The sequence below is a fragment of the Hemitrygon akajei genome, chromosome 7 (genome assembly GCF_048418815.1).
Source record: "Hemitrygon akajei chromosome 7, sHemAka1.3, whole genome shotgun sequence".
Classification (NCBI taxonomy): Eukaryota; Metazoa; Chordata; class Chondrichthyes; order Myliobatiformes; family Dasyatidae; genus Hemitrygon; species Hemitrygon akajei.
Window position 1 is genome coordinate 42,957,647 of NC_133130.1, and position 21,996 is coordinate 42,979,642.

At 45.0% G+C, this 21,996-nt stretch overlaps 1 long non-coding RNA gene across 1 annotated transcript in view; it reads right to left on the reverse strand.

The window, feature by feature from the left end:
* LOC140730386 (uncharacterized) overlaps positions 1-21,996 on the reverse strand; it is a 155,034-nt gene that overhangs the window by 43,338 nt on the left and 89,700 nt on the right. Inside the window, exon 2 of the long non-coding RNA XR_012099582.1 lies at positions 575-653. This is a non-coding gene — a long non-coding RNA (uncharacterized lncRNA). The remainder of the gene's footprint in view (positions 1-574; positions 654-21,996) is intronic.

Consider the following 21,996-nt stretch of genomic DNA (forward strand, 5'->3'; position numbering starts at 1 on the left):
TGATGCTGTCCAATTCTAAGCATTTCTGGCATTTGATTGAAAGACAATCACTTCCTTCAAGTAAGATGATAACATAGCTGTGCACAATTCTCAAGCAGTGGTGTAGTTAGTGTGCGTAGAGTTTTTGCATAACCTCTCCTCTTACATCCCGTGGCCTGGCTAATTAGAAATAGTATCCCATATATCCCTTAAACCACCTACTGACCCGCCTTGCTACATTTAGGGATCTATGTCCTTCCAATATCCCATTGTTTCTTCATACCATTCAGTTATTTCCCAATATTATGCATTGTGCCGTTGGAGATAGCTTCATTCAGATTAAATGGAGTAAAGAAATACTCTGAAAGATGCTTTCAAACTAGTGCATTGAGTACCTCGCTGAGCAGCGGCTAGTTGAAATAAAGGTAATTTTGTTCCTATGAAACCGCAGCAACTATAGAATGTGGCCTGACTAATTGAAAGATTACCGGATGTCTTGAGAATTTTATTTATTTATTTTGCTGGATTTGATGGGGATATGTGCCAACTGGAGTAAACCACAGACTGCTTACTGGGAGCTGTAAACAAAACTCACCAAGATGATATCATACAGTAGTGTCGACCAGCTGCTTTGTTTATACAAATGTGCCACTTGTGAGCAGAAGGCCCAGGTTCTGTAGAGAAATACAGGGGGAAACAAGAATAAGACATGGAAAATTTCAGTGTGCTCTGTAATTTATTTAGATAGATAGATAGATAGATAGATACTTTATTCATCCCCATGGGGAAATTCAACTTTTTTCCAATGTCCCATACACTTGTTGTAGCAAAACTAATTACATACAATACTTAACTCAGTAAAAAATATGATATGCATCTAAATCACTATCTCAAAAAGCAGTAATAATAGCTTTTAAAAAGTTCTTTAAGTCCTGGCGGTAGAATTGTAAAGCCTAATGGCATTGGGGAGTATTGACCTCTTCATCCTGTCTGAGGAGCATTGCATCGATAGTAACCTGTCGCTGAAACTGCTTCTCTGTCCCCTGTGTCATTTATTTGAGGGAGGTAGTGATAAATTTATTTGCATTTGTTTTACATAAAAACATAACCACCAAGCAGCATACTGGAAATTTCCATATTACTTTGCTAAAAGTGGTTTTCCTCCTGTGTTGTCAGGGATTATAATGTATGAGTAAAATTTCGCTCCAAACCATTCCATTTAAAATGTTACTGATATCTTTGTTTGTATCCGTACAGGTGCCATCAAGCCAACTGAATGTTTTTCCACTATTGCCTACTTTTATCCTGCTTCCTCAATGTTCAAGGTGCACACCTACCAGTTCAGTGTGGCTCAACAGCTTACAGCTTAAAATGATGGAAGTACTGCTCGGTTAACATAGGGAAGTATTATCCCTACATCTAACCTGACTGCTCTGAAGCAACTTTGTACACTTCAATGAAATAATTTTTAAAATTCTCCTGACCTCAAGATTCATTTTTCTTAACCTCTTTTCAAAGGGCAATTTCCTCATTCCAGCAATCAATCTGGAGATGTCTTGTTTTTTGTCATTTGGCGCAGGTATATCTTTCCTTAGATAGGGAGACCAGATCTGTGCACAACAGCCGAGATGCAGTCATGCAAGGTCCCATATTATTGCAGTAAGATATAATTTATTTATTAAGATACAACATGGAGTAGGCCCCTCCGGACTTTGAGCCATGCCGCATAGCAGCCCACCTAGCCTAATCACAGGACAATTTACAATGACCAATTAACCTACTAACCAGGCGACACGAGTGAATCTGCAGATGCTGGAAATAAATAAAAACACAAAATGCTGGCAGAACTCAGCAGGCCAGACAGCATCTATGGGAGGAGGCAGTGACGACGTTTCGAGCCGAAACCCTTCATCAGGAGTGAAGTAGCATGGGATGGTGGAGAGGGGATAAGAAGTGGGGGGAGGGATGAAGTAGAGAGCTGGGAAGTGATGGGCTGAAGGGAAATGGGCTGGGGGGAGGTGGAGAATTATGGGAAATAGAAAGAAAGGTAGGGCTGGGGGGAGATAATAGTGAGGGGGGAAAAAGAGAAAGAAAGAGAACCAGACTAAAATTATAGATAGGGATGGGGTAAGGGGGGGGGGGGTGGGCAGGAGTATCAACGGAGGTCTGTGAGTTGAATGTTCATGCCGGCAGGTAGGAGGCTACCTAGGCGGGAGATAAGGTATTGCTCCACCAACCTGCATGTGGCCTCATCTTGATGGTAGAGGAGGCCATGGACAGACATATCGGAGTGGGAGTGGTCTGTGGAATTGAAGTGTGTGGCCACAGGGAGATCCCGCCACTGCTGGAGGACTGAGCGCCGGTGTTCAGCGAAACGGTCTCCCAGTCTGTGGCGGGTCTCCCCAATGTATAAATGGCCACATCGGGAGCACCGGATACGGTATATCACCCCAGTTGACTCACAGGTGAAGTGGTTTGTTCATAGAGATAGTAGTGGAACTTCTTTATACCCCAGACTAGACTAAGGATCTCTCAGTCAATCTGTACATAGCTGTGTTCTGCGCTCGTCAGTATTCTTGAAGCAAATGTAATCAGGCATTCCGATCCATCTTTCATAATATGTGACAAAGTGGCACCAATTGCATAAGGGGATGCATCACACACCAGTCTAATGGGCAGGGATGGGTCATAACGGATGAGCAGTTCATCTGATATTATTAGTCTCTTCATTTCCTTGAATGCTTTTTCACATCCTTCTGACCATTCCCACTTTGTTCCTGTTTTATAACAGTGAATTCAATGGGTGCAGCACTGTAACAATTTTTGGGGAAAACTGGTGGTAGTAGTTTACAAGGCCCAAGTATGACCTGAGTTGTGACATATATTCTAGTTTGGGTGCCTGTAGCACTGCTTCAATCTCCTCTTGGGGCTTATGTAAGTTATGCTTGTCAATGACATGTCCAGAATATGATATTTCATTCTTAAAAAACTCATATTTGTCTCTCTTTGCATGCAGACTATATTCACTCAGCCTGGTAAGCACTTCACCAAAGTTCTGGAAGTGCTATTCATCATTCTTGACAGTCATAATGATGTCATCAAGGTAACACTGTGTTCCTGAGATATCTTGAAGCATTTGGTCCATGGCTCTTTGCCAAATTGCTGGAGCTGATGCAATGCCAAAGATCAGATGATTATATTGGAACAGATATTTGTGAATGTTAATTGTGAGGAAGTTCCTGTTTGACTTCTCAGTCTCTATTTGTAGATATGGAATCTTGGTGTTGCTGCTTCACCGAATTCAACTCTGGTCTTCATACCTATGAGTTTACTGATATCTTCTTAAACACATTTTCATTAGCATTTAGCAACTGGTTAGTGCCACCATGTTGATGACACAGAGAGCTTTGTTTGTGTGTCAGTCTTGTTGGATTTTTCTCAACCTTTCATGTCCGAAAAGTGCTGTCCCTCCACATTTCAACAAATAAAGCTCTAACTACTGTGTTTTGACTCTGTACATCACATTTACCTTTAGGAGATTTTTTTTGCCTGTGTAGGTCTCTAGCATCATCACAGTCTTTTCTAATGGTAGCTTAGAAAACAGTCTGTTGTAGTCAGCCTTAGAAATTACAGATAAAGCTGACTACATTTTCAGTTTGACATCAGACACATCTGTTGTGATCCATTTGATTTCATGATCTGCTTCGGTAATGCTATGTAGTTCTAGGCATGACAGCTCACCTTTATAAACTCTGTGTTGCCTGATTCAATTTCACATTCAGTTACTTTATGCATATGTTTAGTTTTGTGGTTTTTCTCTTTGGTTGTGTTTTTTTTATTTGACTTGCATACTCTGTTTATGTGGCCTTGTCCATTACACTTCCTGCAAACTTTTTCTTTGAACCAACAGTCGTTTGCATCTTTGGAGGATTTGCCAAAAGCTGTTTCTGGCTTTTTGTATCATTCAGGGACATTTTGTGAATTTCACGTTCTAGACTCTGCTTCTATAGTTCTGAAGTGTCCTTTTCTGCTGTCTCCAATGATATTGCAATACTCTTTCTGAAAGTAGCCTTTTCTTAGTGCTTTGACTATGCATGCCACATACAAGCCTGTCCCTTAATGCATCAGAAAGTATACCTTCAAAGTCACAGTACTGGGAAAGTTTGCGCAGTTCTGCAAAACATTCAGAAATGCTTTCATCCTTTGACTGGTTCCTTTTGTAAAATCTAAATTTCTCAGCTATTATGAGCAGTTTAGGGCTAAAGTGATTTTGTAAAATAGCAACAATTTCATCAAATGTCTTGCTTGCCGGCTTTTCAGGAGTTACTAAGTTGCATAAGAACCTATGCATTTTAGCATCCATTAAACGAAGAAGCATGGAGGCTTTCTTTTCCTCATCCACATATTTCGCATTACAATACAGTTCAACCCACTTGATATACGCCTTAGCACTATCAAGTTCATCAATCTTCCCGGCTAAGGCCATCGTCACATGGTTTTTACTTTAACTTTGCTAGTTGTGCATTTCTCACTGTGTATCATGGGCTATTACACATGCATCCCTTTGTTAGCATCCGTGATGGCCTTCTCCATACTGCTTCAGTTCACTCTTTCCTCTCACTATCTATCACCCTTCCGCTGAATTCTGTCGATCATATCCGTTGGTGCAGTTGGTGATATCCACTGACATTCAGGTTTGTACTCGTCACCAATTTGTTGTGTCTTTACAACTACATAACAGTTCAATAATAGCATGCACACAGAGCTGAGGTTAACTGATATATTCACTCTACAGAAAGAAAGAGAACAACAGATCAATATGCATGGCTAAGTTATCAGTCAATAAGTAGTGCCAAGGGGAGTCATCGTGCTAAAAAAAAGATCCATTCATTACAACTTCCATTCTGTCTGTTGACATAAGAAGGAAGGAAGCCATTAAGATCCTCAAACTTATGCAGTTTACAGAGCAATTCCATTCCTCCAATAATTTTCTCCTTCATATTGGTCATAATGACACCTTAAGAAAACAGAAGGAAAAACAAATCAGATTCTTGCTTAAAAAAGATCAAGGGAATGTCGAACTAGACCAATCTGCTAAAAGAATAATGCACAAAGATGGAAATATCAACCTGCGTAGATAGCACCATGTTAATTTATTCACAGCTAATTGAATCAAACTGCTGACTTTCCTCTCTCATGTAATCTGGAACATCAAAGCATTTGATCAGTGTAGGAGGGTCCTAAAGGAACCCACTTGATGATGACAACAAGACCTTAACCTTTAGCTTTCTTAGACAAGTGATTCATGAATCAGTCCATTTTCCCAGTGATAATCACGAGGCAAAAGGCCATGAGTGGTTCTGTGCGGCACTGTACATATGTTGTTTGGAGGGAGGGGGTAAGGTAGGATTTATAACCCAGTCAAAAGATAAATCAGCATTGTTAATCAGCGTACCTTTTAGAAAAAGGCAGAATTATGACTTCCTCCATCAAGAAATATCTCTGCATGTGCAGTTGAGATATTGCAAGCCCTTAATATAAACACTCTGTCAACAGAAGGATTGCAATATCTCAAAATAGCTATATCCTGTTTAGCCAGAATATTCTTGTGCTTTGTGATAACCATCTCCAATTAGTCGTCTTTATGTTTCAATAAAGTGCATCTGCAAATCATACAGCATTTTTATCAACATTCAGAATCTCAACAGCAAACAATCTGAAAACAAAAAGGAAAAATCTTTGAGAAGTACTTTTTCTGTGAGTGTCATAAAGAAGAAAGGAAATGTTATCTTGCTATTTGTGACTACCTGTATAACATGTTTAATCATAATGTTTTTGTTAAGTTATTTTTTGTGTTTAGTAGTGTTGGTGCTTTAGAAACTCTTTTGTATTTCATCATGTTATAATGTTATAACATTCTTCTCAAGACCTTGGCATTCAAGTGAATTCAGGTAGGTGGTGGACCCTCTAAGTTAGAGGATCCATTTACTTTGAACTTTAGATCTTGATTTAGCTGATGCAGAATCAGCTTTTACGAGAAAGAAGCTTGCAGTAAACATACGTTCCGGAACTGAGGTCAATCTCCAAGAACAGGTAAAACTGTCCCTGGTCTGTCAGAGATGTCTGCTAACCCATCCTGAAGAATCACACCATATGGGTAAAGAGCATTTCTGCCTGTACAAAAATTTCAAGTACGAGACAACTTGAAAGCAATCAAAAGTGGATCACTGATCACAAGTGTCTGAAGGGATGTTTTAACCTTCTGCTGCATATGCTTAAGTAGTCATCATAAAGAATGTGGTCACCTCAGAGGTAGAATCGTCGAGTTATATAAACATGCCAAAATGCCATTCAGCCCATCTTTGACCATGCTGACCAAAATGTATATTCAAGCTAGTCCTATTTCCCAGCACTTGTTCTATATCTCTTCTAACTCTTGTCATCCATATATTTGTCCACAAGCTTTTAAGTGTATCTAATGTACCTGCTTCACCCACTTCCTTTAGCAGCTGGTTCCATATACTACACCTGCTGTGTAATCTTGCAGTCATTTGGGACTTTACTAATCCAGTAGGTTTTAGGTGATGGGGCTTCTTCAAACATTCCTCTGAAATCACTGCATTATCCACCAAGATAAACATTCTACTGAGCAACCATTCCGGAGGTCTCTGGAGCTGGAGACCAAGTCCAATTCTCCTCTACCTAGTTCAGGAAGTCTGGGTTCAGTGCAGTTTATCCAATTTAGTTAATTATATACTTCAGCTTGTTCTTGGCTCATATCCACAATCATTAACAGCTGTATAAGATTGTCCATTATAGAGTCAGATATTAAATGATTCACTAAGAGTTCATTTTATTAGGCCAGTGACAATTTCTCAGGAAATTATCAAGGAAGTCTTGAAGGCTGAACTGTGAGATTTCATCAGGTCATTTCATCACTGGTCTTATTACAGTTCCCTACTTTGTATGTGGTTGTGACTTGAAAGACATGTACCGTTGAATATAAATCACCAAAATGGAAATGGAAGTCTGGTTAGACAGGTCTTGTCCTTATAATAATAATCATCATCATCATCATCGTCATCATCACTTCATTGATCCCAAGTGGGAAATTCTTTCATTACAGCACCAATATTTAAAAACACAATTAGCAGTGTGCAGACTTAACTAATAGTAAAGCACCAAATAATAATATACACAATAATAATATACCACTGTGCAATAATGTGCAAAATGTGCAAAAATAATGTACAAAATAAAACAGAGACTATTGTATGATGATGTGTATTCTCCTGTCACAAAGAGATGAACTTTTGTATACGCTAGGTGCATTTGGTAGGAAAGATTTTCTGTAATGATCCTTGTGACAGTGAAGCTGAAGTCTGTTCGAAAAGGTGCTCTGCTGCTTATTCAGTAGGTCATGGAAAATGGAGAGAATGTGCCAGATTGTCCATAATGGATTACAGCTTGTTTGGTGATCTCCTCTCCACCACTAATTTAAAAGAGTCTGGATTGTAGCTAAGGATGGATCCAAACTTTTTGATGAGTTTACTTAGTCTTTTTGCACCACCAGTACCAATGCTGCTCCCCCAACATAAAGCCACAAAGAAGACCACACTCGCTACAACAGACTGATAAAAGATCTCCAACATCCTGCTGCACACATTGAAGGATCTCAGCTCCCTTAGAAAATAGACTCTGCTCATCCCCTTCTTGTAAACAGCCTTGATGTTGGTTTTCCGGTCCAGAGGTAAACACCCAATTATTTGTCCTCCTCCACCACCACCACAACTTCTTCTCCCAGAATGTTTGCAGAACTCATCTCAGTCCTCTTCCTCCTAAAATCAATCAGCATCTCCCTGGTTTTGGCCACATTCAGGAGCAGGTGATTCCTCCCGCACCACTCCCCAACTTGTCCGCTAATCCTCTGTACAACAACTCCTGTCCATCACTGATTCACCCAACCACTGCAAAGTCCTCGGAGAACTTCTGCATGTGGCAAGACCCAGATTTGTACTGAAAGTCTGAGGTGTACAGTGTGAACAGAAACAGAAACAGGAACAGGACAGTCCCTTGTGGCGTCCTGGTACCACTCACCACCACCTCAGACAATGAACTACCAAACCGTACAAACTGGGGTCTATCTGTCAGGTAGTCAGTAATCCAGGAGATAGTGGATTCATCTACATCCATCCTTTGCAGCTTCTCACTCAGAAGAAGTGGCTGAATTATATTGAAAGTGTGTGGGGGAGGTGGGATGAAGCAAGATGCTGGGAGGTGATAGGTGAGAAAGGCAAATGGCTGCAGAAAAAGGATTCTGATTGTAGAGGAGAGTGGATCATGGGAGAAAGGGAAGGAAGAGGGGCTTCTGGGGAAGGTGATAAACAGGGGAGGAGAAGATGTAAGCGGCCAGATTGGGGAAATGAAGAAGAAGGAAGGGGCAGGGGAAAATAAGATGCTTTGCAACTAGAGATTTACTTGCATAAAATACAGAAAGTGCAATTCTGTTGTATGCTGTGTAAACTTTACCATTCTCCTAGTCAATATCAGTTCCAGTACTATCAAAAAATATGAGGCATTCATTCTATTTCTATGATCATTGAATTGAAATAAGAGTTAACTACCAATGCAATGCTGCTTTTGAAAGGCTAACGTGATGACCAATTTTGCACAATCTGGTTCCTAAAGAAGGATGAGCAGTTAATTGTTCTTTGTTAATATTGGAAGGACATTTGTCAGGATATGGGGATATCTTAACACAGCCCAAAGCCATAGCATACTATGCAAGGATATAGCACAGGCATAATAATACCTCCACTTAAACTCAAAAGATCATCTGAAATGATAACTGAGCATATGTATTTCAAAAAAATTCATTGAATGACTAAATTGCTGCCTGATTGCTGTATTTCAGATGACTGCAATATTAAACTGCAAATGTCAAAAGCAACAGCTCAATAGTAAAGGGATCTTTTTGGAAAACTGCTCCAACTAACCACATCAAGAGCCAGTGGCAATATTAGCCTGAGTTGGGAAGTGGGAAATATGTGCTATCCAAGTCAAAGAGTTGGGAATGAATAGGAAGACTGAAGATATCTGTTGAGATGAGCTTTGAAAGGGAAAGTAGGAGAAAATCCAGCACAGAACCTAAAATCAGAGTGTAAGGCCTATAAATATATAAAAAAAGAAAATCAGCATAAGTTAATTTGAGTCTCTTTAGACTGACAAAAGAGAAATCAAATTGGAGAATAAAGAAATGACAGAGAAATTATACAAATAAATGAAACCACTCAAGAACTCTAGAGTGAGAAACTTCTAAGAAACTACCCTTAATAGAAAAAAAAATACTGCAGATATTGTTGGATTGAAAACCAATAAATCTCCTAACTTGCTGCCCTGGTTTTGAAAGAGTTCATTCTGAAGATATTGGATGCACATTATCATTGTCTAAATTTCCAAATTCCAAATCAATTCCCACAGAAGATAGCAAATGTAACTCTATTTGATAAGCAAGGAGGAAGAAAGAAAATAAAATAAGATCTATATGCAACAGTGGTTGTGCAATGAAAGTTCACCAGATCGATTCCAAGATGGAGATGTGGAATGTCCTTTGAAAAGAGATTAAGCAAATCAGGCCTGTTTTCTCTTGAGTTTGGAAGAATGAAAGGAAATTTCAATGAAACACACAAAATTCTTATCAAGGCTGACTGTATGGAAACAGGGATAACATTCTCCCTAGATGAGTGTCAAAAACCAAGATTGCAATCTCAAAATAAGTTAATTCAGGCCAGAGCTAAGAACTTTCTTCATGCGAAGAATGGTATATCTTTATTATTTGCTATTATTGCTATTATTTGCTATTATTATCTTTATTATTGGCTGTGGAAGCTCAGTTGCTCAAAGTATTTAGTACAGAAACCAATAGGATTTTAGGTATTAAGGAAATATCTGTAGGATTTGCCCATGAACATGGCAATGAGGTGAAAAGTTAGCCAAGGTGTTATTGAAAATCAGAGCAGGCACAAAGGGTTTACTCCAACTGTTATTTCATATGTCCTTACATTGAAAATTTTGAAGTATTTCCTTATTTACTAGACCTCACCAGCCCTCACAAGTAATTTTTTCCCTCTGGGACTTCCTTCCCCAGCAAGGATTTTTCTAGAATCTGGACACTGTCCCTCAATCACCTGGCTGTCAGGAAATGATCATCATGTAGCAGTGTGCTACACGCAGCGCTGAAATAACGACATGGAGTCGGCAAGCTGCAGTTGCAAAAAGAGATTTATTCAAACTTCGCGGCCTTGCTTTAAAGCCTTTCTGATCCTGCCCTCCCCGGGCGGGAATGCTGTATTACTCCAGTCCCGTCCCGCGCGCGGGCTTTTCCCCTTGCTGGTGAAGCAGGCTTGGCCTCAATGCCGGCGCGTGCCACTTTGTGAGCTGGTTCAAGTGCGCTGGGAAGTGGGTCGCCACATAACACCCCCCCCCGCCCGGAACCTGCGATACACCCCACAATGTCCACAGTCTGGGTCGGACTCTGTTTGGGAGGTCTGCCTCTGCACCACGGTGCCGCAATCTCAACCGGCTGCGCCAAGTCCACATGGGCCAGTTTGAGTCGGTCCACCGTGAAAACTTCCTCTTTCCCCCCAATGTCCAGCACGAATGTGGACCCGTTGTTTCTGATCACCGTAAACGGCCCCTCGTAGGGCTACTGTAGTGGTACCCAATGTCCGCCCTGTCGTACAAAAATGAACTTACAGTTTTGCAGGTCTTTGGGTACGCAGGTCGGGTTCTGCCCATGCTGCGAAGTGGGTATGGGGGCCAGTGATGCACCGTCAATAACTCTCTCTGAGACATGAAGGCGAGATATCGGCTTTTATTGACTGGAAGAAAGAACAAGCAGTAGTTGACCACCATACTACATCCTGGAGACTGAGGGCCAGGCTCAGGCCTCAATCGCCTTTATACAGGGGTCTGTGGGAGGAGCCACAGGAGCAGTCAGCAGGGGGCGTGTCCAGACAGGTATATGTAGTTCACCACAGCCAGGTTACCAAGCCTCTCACGTAGTCTGCCCAGGACTGCTGCGGGTTCTTCCTCTTGCCCCCTTGGGGCTGGTATGAACTCTCCTGGGACGACCAGGGGTGCGCCGTACACCAACTTGGCCAACGAGGAGTGCAGATCTTCTTTGGGCGCCGTGCAGATTCCGAGCAGGACCCAGGGAAGCTCGTCCACACAGTTAGGCCCTTTGAGGCAGGCCAAGAGAGCGGACTTCAGGTGACGGTGGAAACGCTCCACCAGTCCGTTCGACTGTGGGTGGTAAGCAGTTGTGTGGTGCAGCTGTGTCCCCAAAAGGCTGGCCATAGCTGACCACAGGCTGCAGGTGAACTGGGAACCTCTGTCGGAGGTAATGTGGGCCGGTACACCAAAGCGGGACACCCAGGTGGCAATCAGTGCCCAGGCGCAAGATTTGAAGGTGGTATCGGTGAGCGGGATCGCCTCTGGCCATCTTGTGAACCGGTCCACGATAGTCAGGAGGTGCCGCGCTCCGCGCAACACTGGCAGAGGGCCCCACGATATCAACATGAATGTGGTCAAAATGCCGGCGGGTGGGGTGGAACTGCTGCGGCAGGGCTTAGGTGTGCCGCTGCACCTTGGCTGTTTGGCAGTGCACACACGTTCTGGCCCATTCACGGACCTGCTTGCGGAGTCCGCACCAAACGAACCTGTTGGCTACCATCCGGACGGTTGTCCTGATGGAGAGGTGTGCTAAGTTGTGAATGGAGTTGAAAACGCGCCGCCGCCAGGCTGCCGGAACGACGGGGCGGGGTTGGCCGGTGGTGACGTCACAGAGCAGGATCCTCTCACCTGGGCCTACGGGGAGGTACTGGAGCTGCAAACCGGAGACTGCAATCCTGTAACTAGGGATCTCCTCGTCTGCTTGCTGCGCCTCTGCCAGTGCTTCATAGTCTACCCCCGGGACAGGGCTTGGATGTCAGGGCGAGAGAGGGCATCCGCCACGACATTGTCCTTTCCCGAGACATGCCGGACATCCGTCGTGTATTCGGAGATGTAGGACAGATGTCGCTGCTGACGGGACGACCAGGGGTCGGATGCTTTCGTGAACGCAAAGGTAAGAGGTTTGTGGTCCATGAACGCGGTGAAAGTCCTACCTTCTAAGAAGTACCTGAAATGCCGGATTGCCAGGTATAGCGCCAACAGTTCCCGGTTGAAAGCACTGTATTTGAGCTCGGGTGGTCGTAGGTGTTTGCTGAAAAATGCCAGGGGTTGCCAGCGGCCCGTGATGAGCTGCTCCAGTACCCCATCGACTGCCGTGTTAGATGCGTCCACTGTGAGGGCGGTAGGGACGTCCATTCTGGGGTGCACTAGCATCGCGGCGTTTGCTAAGGCTTCCTTCATTTGAATGAAAGCGGCGGCGGACTCCTCGTCCCAGGTAACGTCCTTGCCCGGACCCGACATCAGGGCGAACAGGGGGCGCATGATTCGGGCAGCTGAAGGGAGGAAACAGTGGTAGAAATTCACCATTCCCACGAATTCCTGAAGGCCTTTGATTGTGTTGGGCCGGGGGAAATGGAGGACCAAATCTACCTTAGTGGGCAGAGGGGTTGCCCCGTCTTTAGTAATTCTGTGGCCCAGGAAGTCGATGGTGTCGAAACCGAACTGGCATTTGGCCGGGTTGATTGTCAGGCCATATTCTCTCAGTCGGGCGTAGAGTTGACGGAGGTGGGACATATGCTCCTGACGACTGCTGCTGGCTATGAGGATGTTGTCCAAATAGGTGAAAGCGAAGTCCAGGTCGCGTCCCACTGCATCCATTAACCGCTGAAATGTCTGTGCGGCATTCTTTAGGCCAAAGAGCATGCGGAGGAACTTGAAAAGGCCGAAAGGGGTGATGAGTGCTGTTTTGGGGACGTTGTCCGGATGCATCGGGATTTGATGGTATCCCCGGATGAGGTCTACCTTGGAGAAGATCCGTGCGCCGTGCAGGTTTGCTGTAAAGTCCTGAATGTGCAGCACAGGGTAGCGGTCCGGTGTTGTAGCCTCGTTCAGCCTGCGGTAGTCGCCGCATGGTCTCCAGCCCCCTGTTGCTTTGGGCACCATGTGCAGGGGGGAGGCCCATGGGCTGTCGGACCACTGTGTGATCCCCAATTCCTCCATCCTCTTGAACTCCTCCTTCGCCAGTCGGAGCTTGTCCGGGGGAAGCCTTCGAGCACGGGCGTGGAGGGGTGGTCCCTGGGTCGGGATGTGGTGCTGTATGCCGTGTTGGGGCATGGCTGCCGTGAACTGCGGTGCCAGAACCAATGGGAAATCCGCCAGGACTCTGGTGAAGTCGTTGTCGGACAGCGTGATGGAGCCGAGGTGTGGGGCTGGCAACTGGGCTTCTCCCAGGGAGAACGTCTGAAAGGTCTTGGCGTGGACCAGCCTCTGCCTCAGCAGGTCAACCAGTAGGCTGTGAGCTCGCAAAAAATCCGCTCCCAGGAGCGGTTGGGCTACGGCGGCCAGTGTGAAGTCTCACGTGAACCGGTTGGAGCCGAACTGTAGCCGCACCGTACGGGTGCCGTAGGTCCTTACTGTGCTGCCGTTCACGGCCCTCGGGGGGGACCCGGTGCTCTGTTGCGGGTGTCGTAACTCATCGGAGGTAAGACGCTGATCTCGGCTCCGGTGTCGACCAAAAAGCGGCGTCCCGACCGCTTGTCCCAGACATACAGGAGGCTATCCCGATGGCCAGCCACCGTAGCCATCAGCGGCGGCTGGCCCTGGCGTTTCCCGGGAACTTGCAGGGCGGGCTACAGCGGCGGGTTTCTGCGCCCCACCGTTGGTGGTAGAAGCACCATTGTTCATTGGTCTCCTCACCCCTGCCTCTGGGGTTAGCAGGCTCTGCGGCCGGGCCTGGTCTGGTTTGCTGCTGGGAGCATGGCCTGGTGATCTGTGCGACAGATGCCCCACTCTCCTTGGGGCTTTCCACAGCATATCTGCCCGGGCCGCCACCTTCCGTGGGTCACTGAAATCCGCGTCGGACGGCAGCAGGCGTATGTCCTCGGGCAGCTGCTCCAGGAATGCCTGCTCAAACATGAGGCAGGGCTTGTGTCCTCCGGCTAGGGAGAGCATCTCATTCATCAAAGCCGACGGCGGCTTGTCTCCAAACCATCCAGGTGCAGTAAGCGGGCAGCTCGCTCGCGCCGTGAGAGTCCAAAAGTCCTTATGAGCAGGGCTTTGAATGCTGTGTATTTGCCATCCTCCGGGGGCAACTGTATGAACTCCTCAACCTGGGCCGCTGTATCCTGGTCGAGGGAGCTCACCACGTAGTAGTAACGTGTGGCATCCGAGGTTATCTGCCGAATGTGGAATTGGGCTTCTGCTTGCTGGAACCATAGGTGAGGTCGCAGCGTCCAGAAGCTTGGCAGTTTTAACGAAACTGCATGAACAGATGCGGCGTCGTTCATCTCCGGTCCAAATATCGTTTGGGCCGTCGGGGTCACCAATTGTAGCGGTGTGCTACACGCAGCGCTGAAATAACGACACGGAGTCGGCAAGCTGCAGTTGCAAAAAGAGATTTATTCAAACTTCGCGGCCTCGCTTTAAAGCCTTTCTGATCCCGCCCTCCCCGGGCGGGAATGCTGTAGGGGGTATTCACAGTCCCGTCCCGCGCGCGAGCTTTTCCCCTTGCTGGTGAAGCAGGCTTGGCGCCCTCTTTGGGACCGGCCTCAATGCCGGCACGAGCCACTTTGTGAGCCGGTTCGAGTGCGCTGGGAAGTGGGTCGCCACAATCAAATAATAAAAAAGGAAACTTAAAAAATAGAAGATAAAAGCCAAAGTATTACAAATATACACACTTCATAGAGTTTACAATCTTACTTGGTTTTGCCTGAAACATCTACTGATGTATTAGAACATTTACTGCTAACCTGGTTGACTGATTGTTTACTCATATCAGATTGGACCCATGTTGTTTAATTTCCTGTTGACTGCCCTATATATTTAGAACTGATAAATATCAATCACGATCTGAACCATGCATGCATTGTACACAGAATGAAATACCTCTTGAAAGAAGGCTTTGAGATAGTGATGAGTGATTCCCTCGTGGCCAATGATGCATTGCTGAGAACATATCAGCTTTCTGTAGATTACTGATGTCAGTGATTTCAGCATTTGGCTGGTGCAGCTCACCTTATCGATTGATTGGATGGATCAAAGAGGGGCCAGAGAGTGAATCACTTTGGTACAGTCCAGCCTGCACTTCTTAAAGTTAGCTGACACCTCTTAAAAAGGAAGTGCTTGTTGCCGGAGTAAGTGCTGTTTGATGTCATAAGAACATGAGAAATGGAAGCAGGACAAGGCCATATGTTCTTTAGAACTGCTCAGCCATGTAATAAGATCATGACTGATCTGATTGTAACTTTCGTTTCATTTTCCTAACTGATCCCATAAGACCATAAGACATAGGAGCAGAATTAGACCATCTGGCCCATCGAGTCTACTCTGCCATTCAACCATGGCCGATCCCTTTTTTAATCTCCTCCTCAACCCCAGTTACCGACCTCCTCCCCGTAACCTTTGATGCCAATTCCAATCAAGAACCTATCAATCTCTGTCTTAAGTACATCCAACCACCTGGCCTCCACAGCTGCATGTGGCAACAAATTCCACAAATTCACCAACTTTTGGCTAAAGAAATTTCTCAGTATCTCTGTTTTGAAAGGGTGCCCTTCTATCCTGAGGCTGTGCCCTCTTGTCCTAGACTCTCCCATCATAGGAAACATCCTTTCCAAATCTATTCTGTCTAGGCCTTTCAACATTTAAAAGGTTTCAATGAGATCCCTCCCCTCATCCTTCTGAATTCCAGCGTGTACAGACCCAGAGCCATCAAACAATCCTCGTATGATAACCTTTTCACTCCTGGAATCATCTTTGTGAACTTCTTCTGGACCTCCTGAACCACTTCTTTATTGACCAAATGTATATTTAGTGACTGGCCTTCATAGCTCTCTGGAGACAGATTTCCTGGTGCACAACCCTCTAAGAGAAGTCAATAGACAATAGACAATAGGTGCCCTTCGAGCCTGCACCGCCATTTTGAGATCATGGCTGATCAATTCCTATCAATACCCGGTTCCTGCCTTGTCCCCATATCCCTTGATTCCCCTATCCATAAGATACCTATCTAGCTCCTTCTTGAAAGCATCCAGAGAATTGGCCTCCACTGCCTTCCGCGGCAGTGCATTCCAGACCCCCACAACTCTCTGGGAGAAGAAGTTTTTCCTTAACTCTGTCCTAAATGACCTACCCCTTATTCTCAAACCATGCCCTCTGGTACTGGACTCTCCCAGCATCTGGAACATATTTCCTGCCTCTATCTTGTCCAATCCCTTAATAATCTTATATGTTTCAATCAGATCCCCTCTCAATCTCCTTAACTCCAGCGTGTACAAGCCCAGTCTCTCGATCCTCTCTGCGTAAGACAGTCCAGACATCCCAGGAATTAACCTCGTGAATCTACGCTGCACTTCCTCTACAGCCAGGATGTCCTTCCTTAACCCTGGAGACCAAAACTGTACACAATACTCCAGGTGTGGTCTCACCAGGGCTCTGTACAAATGCAAGAGGATTTCCTTGCTCTTGTACTCAATTCCCTTTGTAATAAAGGCCAACATTCCATTAGCCTTCTTCACTGCCTGCTGCACTTGCTCATTCACCTTCAGTGACTGATGAACAAGGACTCCGAGATCTCTTTGTATTACTCCCTTACCCAACTCTATACCGTTCAGATAATAATCTGCCTTCCTGTTCTTACTCCCAAAGTGGATAACCTCACACTTATTCACATTAAACACCATCTGCCAAGTATCTGCTCACTCACCCAGCCTATCCAAGTCACCCTGAATTCTCCTAACATCCTCATCACATGTCACACTGCCACCCAGCTTAGTATCATCAGCAAATTTGCTGATGTTATTTTCTATGCCTTCATCCAAATTGTTAACGTAAATGGTAAACAGCTGTGGTCCCAATACCGAGCCCTGTGGCACCCCACTAGTCACCACCTGCCATTCCGTGAAACACCCATTCACCGCTACCCTTTGCTTTCTATCTGCCAACCCGTTTTCTATCCATGTCAATGCCCTGAGCTTTGATTTTACCCACCAATCTTCTATGTGGGACCTTATCAAATGCCTTCTGAAAATCGAGGTACACTACATCCACTGGATCTCCCCCGTCTAACTTCCTGGTTACATCCTCGAAAAACTCCAACAGATTAGTCAAGCATGATTTACCATTGGTAAATCCATGCTGGCTTGGCCCAATCCTATCACTGCTATCTAGATATGCCACTATTTCATCCTTAATAATGGACTCTAGCATCTTTCCCACCACCGATGTCAGGCTGACAGGTCGATAGTTCTCTGTTTTCTCCCTCCCTCCTTTCTTAAAAAGTGGGATAACATTAGCCATTCTCCAATCCTCAGGAACTGATCCTGAATCTAAGGAACATTGGAAAATGATTACCAATGCATCCACAATTTCCAGGTCCACCTCCTTTAGTACCCTGGGGTGCAGACCATCTGGACCTGGGGATTTGTCAGCCTTCAGTCCCATCAGTCTTCTCATCACCGTTTCCTTCTGAATGTCAATCTGTTTCATTTCCTCTGTTACCCTATGTCCTTGGCCCATCCATACATCTGGGAGATTGCTTGTGTCTTCCTTAGTGAAAACAGATCTAAAGTACTCATTAAATTCTTCTGCCATTTCTCTGTTTCCCATAACAATTTCACCCAATTCATTCTTCAAGGGCCCAACATTGTTCTTAACTATCTTCTTTCTCTTCACATACCTAAAAAAGCTTTTGCTATCTTCCTTTATATTCCTGGCTAGCTTGCGTTCGTACCTCATTTTTTCTCCCCATATTGTCTTTTTAGTTAAGTTCTATTGTTCCTTAAAAACTTCCCAATCATCTGTTCTCCCACTCTCTTTAGCTCTGTCATATTTCCTTTTTTTTAATGCTATGCAGTCTCTGACTTCCTTTGTCAACCACTGAGGCCCCTTTCCCCCCTTTGAATCCTTCCTTCTCTGGGGGATGAACTGATTTTGCACCTTGTGCATTATTCCCAAGAATACCTGCCATTGCTGTTCCACTGTCTTTTCTGCTAGGCTATCCGTCCAGTCAACTTTGGCCAGCTCCTCCCTCATGGCTCCATAGTTTCCCCTATTCAACTGCAACACTGACACCTCCGAGCTGCCCTTATCCTTCTCAAATTGCAGATAAAAACTTATCATATTATGATCACTACCTCCTAATGGCTCCTTTACTGCAAGATCGCTTATCAAATCCTGTTCATTACATAACACTAAATCCAGAATAGTCTTGTCCCTGGTCGGGTCTCGTACAAGCTGTTCCAAGAATGCATCCTGTAGGCACTCTACAAACTCCCTATCCTGTGGTCCAGCACCAACCTGATTCACCTGATTACCAGTTCACCTGCATGTTGAAATCCCCCATAACTGCTGCGACATTACCTTTGCCACATGCCAATGTTAACTCCCTATTCAACTTGCACCCAATATCCGTGCTACTGTTTGGTGGCCTGTAGACAACACCCATTTGGGTCCTTTTGCCCTTACTGTTCCTCAGTTCTATCCACACAGACTCTACTTCTCCTGACCCTATGTCCCCCCTTGCAAAGGACTGAATCTCATTCCTCACCAACAGGGCCACTCCATCCCCTCTGCCCACATTTCTGTCCCTACGATAGCACGTATACTCTTGTACATTCATTTCCCAGGTCTGATCTCCCTGCAGCCATGTCTCCGTTATCCCAACAACATCATAGTTACCCATTCGCACCTGGGCTTCAAGCTCATCCGCCTTATTCCTGACACTTCGTGCATTCAGATATAGAATTTTTAACCCATTTCTCCTCTCTCTGTTTGAATCGCTGCCTATTGTGCTTAACCCAGCTCCCCGAACTCCCATCGGGCTATACGCCCCTAGAATTTTGTTGTCCTTCCTACATTTACTTATTCTTTCAACACATTCCTCCTGAACGTACCACACTGTCTCCTAGTTCGAGATACGTATTCCCAGGGGAGAAAACATCCTCTCAGCATCTACACAGTCAAGCCCAATTAGAATCATTTGGGTTTTGGTAAGATTATCTCTCATTTCTTTCAAACTCCAATGAGAATAGTCCCACCATTACGGGAATTGAAGCTGACTAAAAAAATGTTAAATGTCACCACTGATTCTAAGGTTTTCACAGCAATGGCCTTGATAGAAGCTCATCTTTGGATTTCATGGGAGGCTAGAGAAGAAATTGCAAAGGCTCTTGCAGAGATATGTGCTTTATATTTAACTAGTTGTGAATTTCCTAGAGACTGGAAGGTGGCGAATGTTGTTCTGTTTTTAAGAAAGGTGGCAAAGACAAACCAGGGAACTACAGGCATATCAGCAGTGTCAGGGAACTTACTGGTGAGAATTTTGAGGGACAAGATCTACCAACACCTGCATAGTCAGAGCTTGAATACAATAAGATAGCATGGCCTTGCTTGGAAAGTCATGCTCGTTAAACCTTTTAGAAATTTTTGAAGAGCTAACCAGAAATGTAGATGATGGTAAGGCAGTGCTATTTGAACTTTAGCAAGGCCTTCAATAAGGCCCTGTGATGCACCATCAATAACTCTCTCTGAGACGTGAAGTCGAGATATTGGCTTTTATTGACTGGAAGAAAGAACAAGCATTAGTTGACCACCATACTACATCCTGGAGAATGAGGGCTGGGCTCAGGCCTCAATCGCCTTTATACCGGGGTCTGTGGGAGGAGCCACAGGAGCAGTCAGCAGGGGGCGTGTCCAGACAGGTATATGTAGATAGATAGATAGATAGATAGATAGATAGATAGATAGATAGATACTTTATTAATCCCCATGGGGAAATTCAATTTTTTTCCAATGTCCCATACACTTGTTGTAGCAAAACTAATTACATACAATACTTAACTCAGTAAAAAATATGATATGCATCTAAATCACTATCTCAAAAAGCATTAACATCAGCTTTTAAAAAAAGTTCTTAAGTCCTGGCGGTAGAATTGTAAAGCCTAATGGCATTGGGGAGTATTGACCTCTTCATCCTGTCTGAGGAGCATTGCATCGATAGTAACCTGTCGCTGAAACTGCTTCTCTGTCTCCAGATGGTGCTATGTAGAGGATGTTCAGAGTTTTCCATAATTGATCGTAGCCTACTCAGCGCCCTTCGCTCAGCTACCGATGTTAAACACTCCAGTACTTTGCCCACGACAAAGCCCGCCTTCCTTACCAGATTAAGACGTGAGGCGTCCCTCTTCTTAATGCTTCCTCCCCAACACGCCACCACAAAGAAGAGGGCGCTCTCCACAACTGACCTATAGAACATCTTCAGCATCTCACTACAGACATTGAATGACGCCAACCTTCTAAGGAAGTACAGTCGACTCTGTGCCTTCCTGCACAAGGCATCTGTGTTGGCAGTCCAGTCTAGCTTCTCGTCTAACTGTACTCCCAGATACTTGTAGGTCTTAACCTGCTCCACACATTCTCCATTAATGATTACTGGCTCCATATGAGGCCTAGATCTCCTAAAGTCCACCACCATCTCCTTGGTCTTGGTGATATTGAGACGCAGGTAGTTTGAGTTGCACCATATCACAAAGTCCTGTATCAGTTTCCTATACTCCTCCTCCTGTCCATTCCTGACACACCCCACTATGGCCGTGTCATCAGCGAACTTCTGCACATGGCAGGACTCCGAGTTATATTGGAAGTCTGATGTGTACAGGGTGAACAGGACCGGAGAGAGTACGGTTCCCTGCGGCGCTCCTGTGCTGCTGACCACCGTGTCAGACCTACAGTCTCCCAACCGCACATACTGAGGTCTATCTGTCAAGTAGTCCACTATCCAATCCACCATGTGAGAGTCTACTCCCATCTCCGTTAGTTTGTGCCTTAAGATCTTGGGCTGGATGGTGTTAAAGGCACTAGAGAAGTCAAGGAATGTAATCCTCACAGCACAACTGACCCCATCTAGGTGAGAGAGTGATTTGTGCAGCAAATACGTGATAGCATCCTCCACTCCCACCTTCTCCTTATACGCAAACTGAAGAGGATCCTGGGCGTGCCTGGTTTGTGGCCTCAGATTCTGTATTATCAGCCGCTCCATGGTCTTCATCACGTGCGACGTCAAGGCAACAGGTCTGAAGTCATTCAACTCCTTTGGTTGTGGTTTCTTCGGTACCGGGACAATACAAGATGTTTTCCACTGTCTGGGTACTCTTCTCTGCTCCAGGCTCATGTTGAAGATGCGCTGTAGTGGTTCTCCCAGCTCAGTCGCACAGGCCCTCAGTAATCGTGGGGAAACTCCATCCGGTCCAGCCGCCTTGCTGGTACAGATCTTCCTCAGTTGACCTTCCACCTGTGCAGCCGTAATCCTGGGCGTGGGCAAGGTCTCCTGTGAGTGACTATTTTCCTGTGAGGGAAGTAAGCCTGGTGTGGATTTCTGCGGTGAGGATGAGATTGAGCTGTCGAACCTGTTGAAGAAGTTGTTCAGCTTCTGCTTAGTAGGCTGAGAGGAAGAGATAGTTAAGTGGATTCAAAATTTGCTCAGCAAAAGGAAACAGAGGGTGATGGTTGAAGATTGTTTCTCAGAATGGAGGCCATTACTAGTGGTGTGCTGCTGGGACTGGTGTGGTGGCCCTTGTTATCTGTTATTTATATAAATGATTTGGTTGAGAATGCAAAGGCTTGATCAGTAAGTTTGCAGATGAATCAAAATTAGAAGGTGTTGTGGATACTGTCGAAGGTCATCATAGGTTACAGGGAGATCTTGATCAGTTACTGAGAAGGCCTGAGAAGTGGCAAATGGATTTCAATACAGATAAGTGTGAGGTCATGCATGTTGGAAAGTCAAAGCAATGTACTATGAAAGGAACAAAGCAGTATAATGGAGCAGAGGGACTCAGTGTGGTGAAC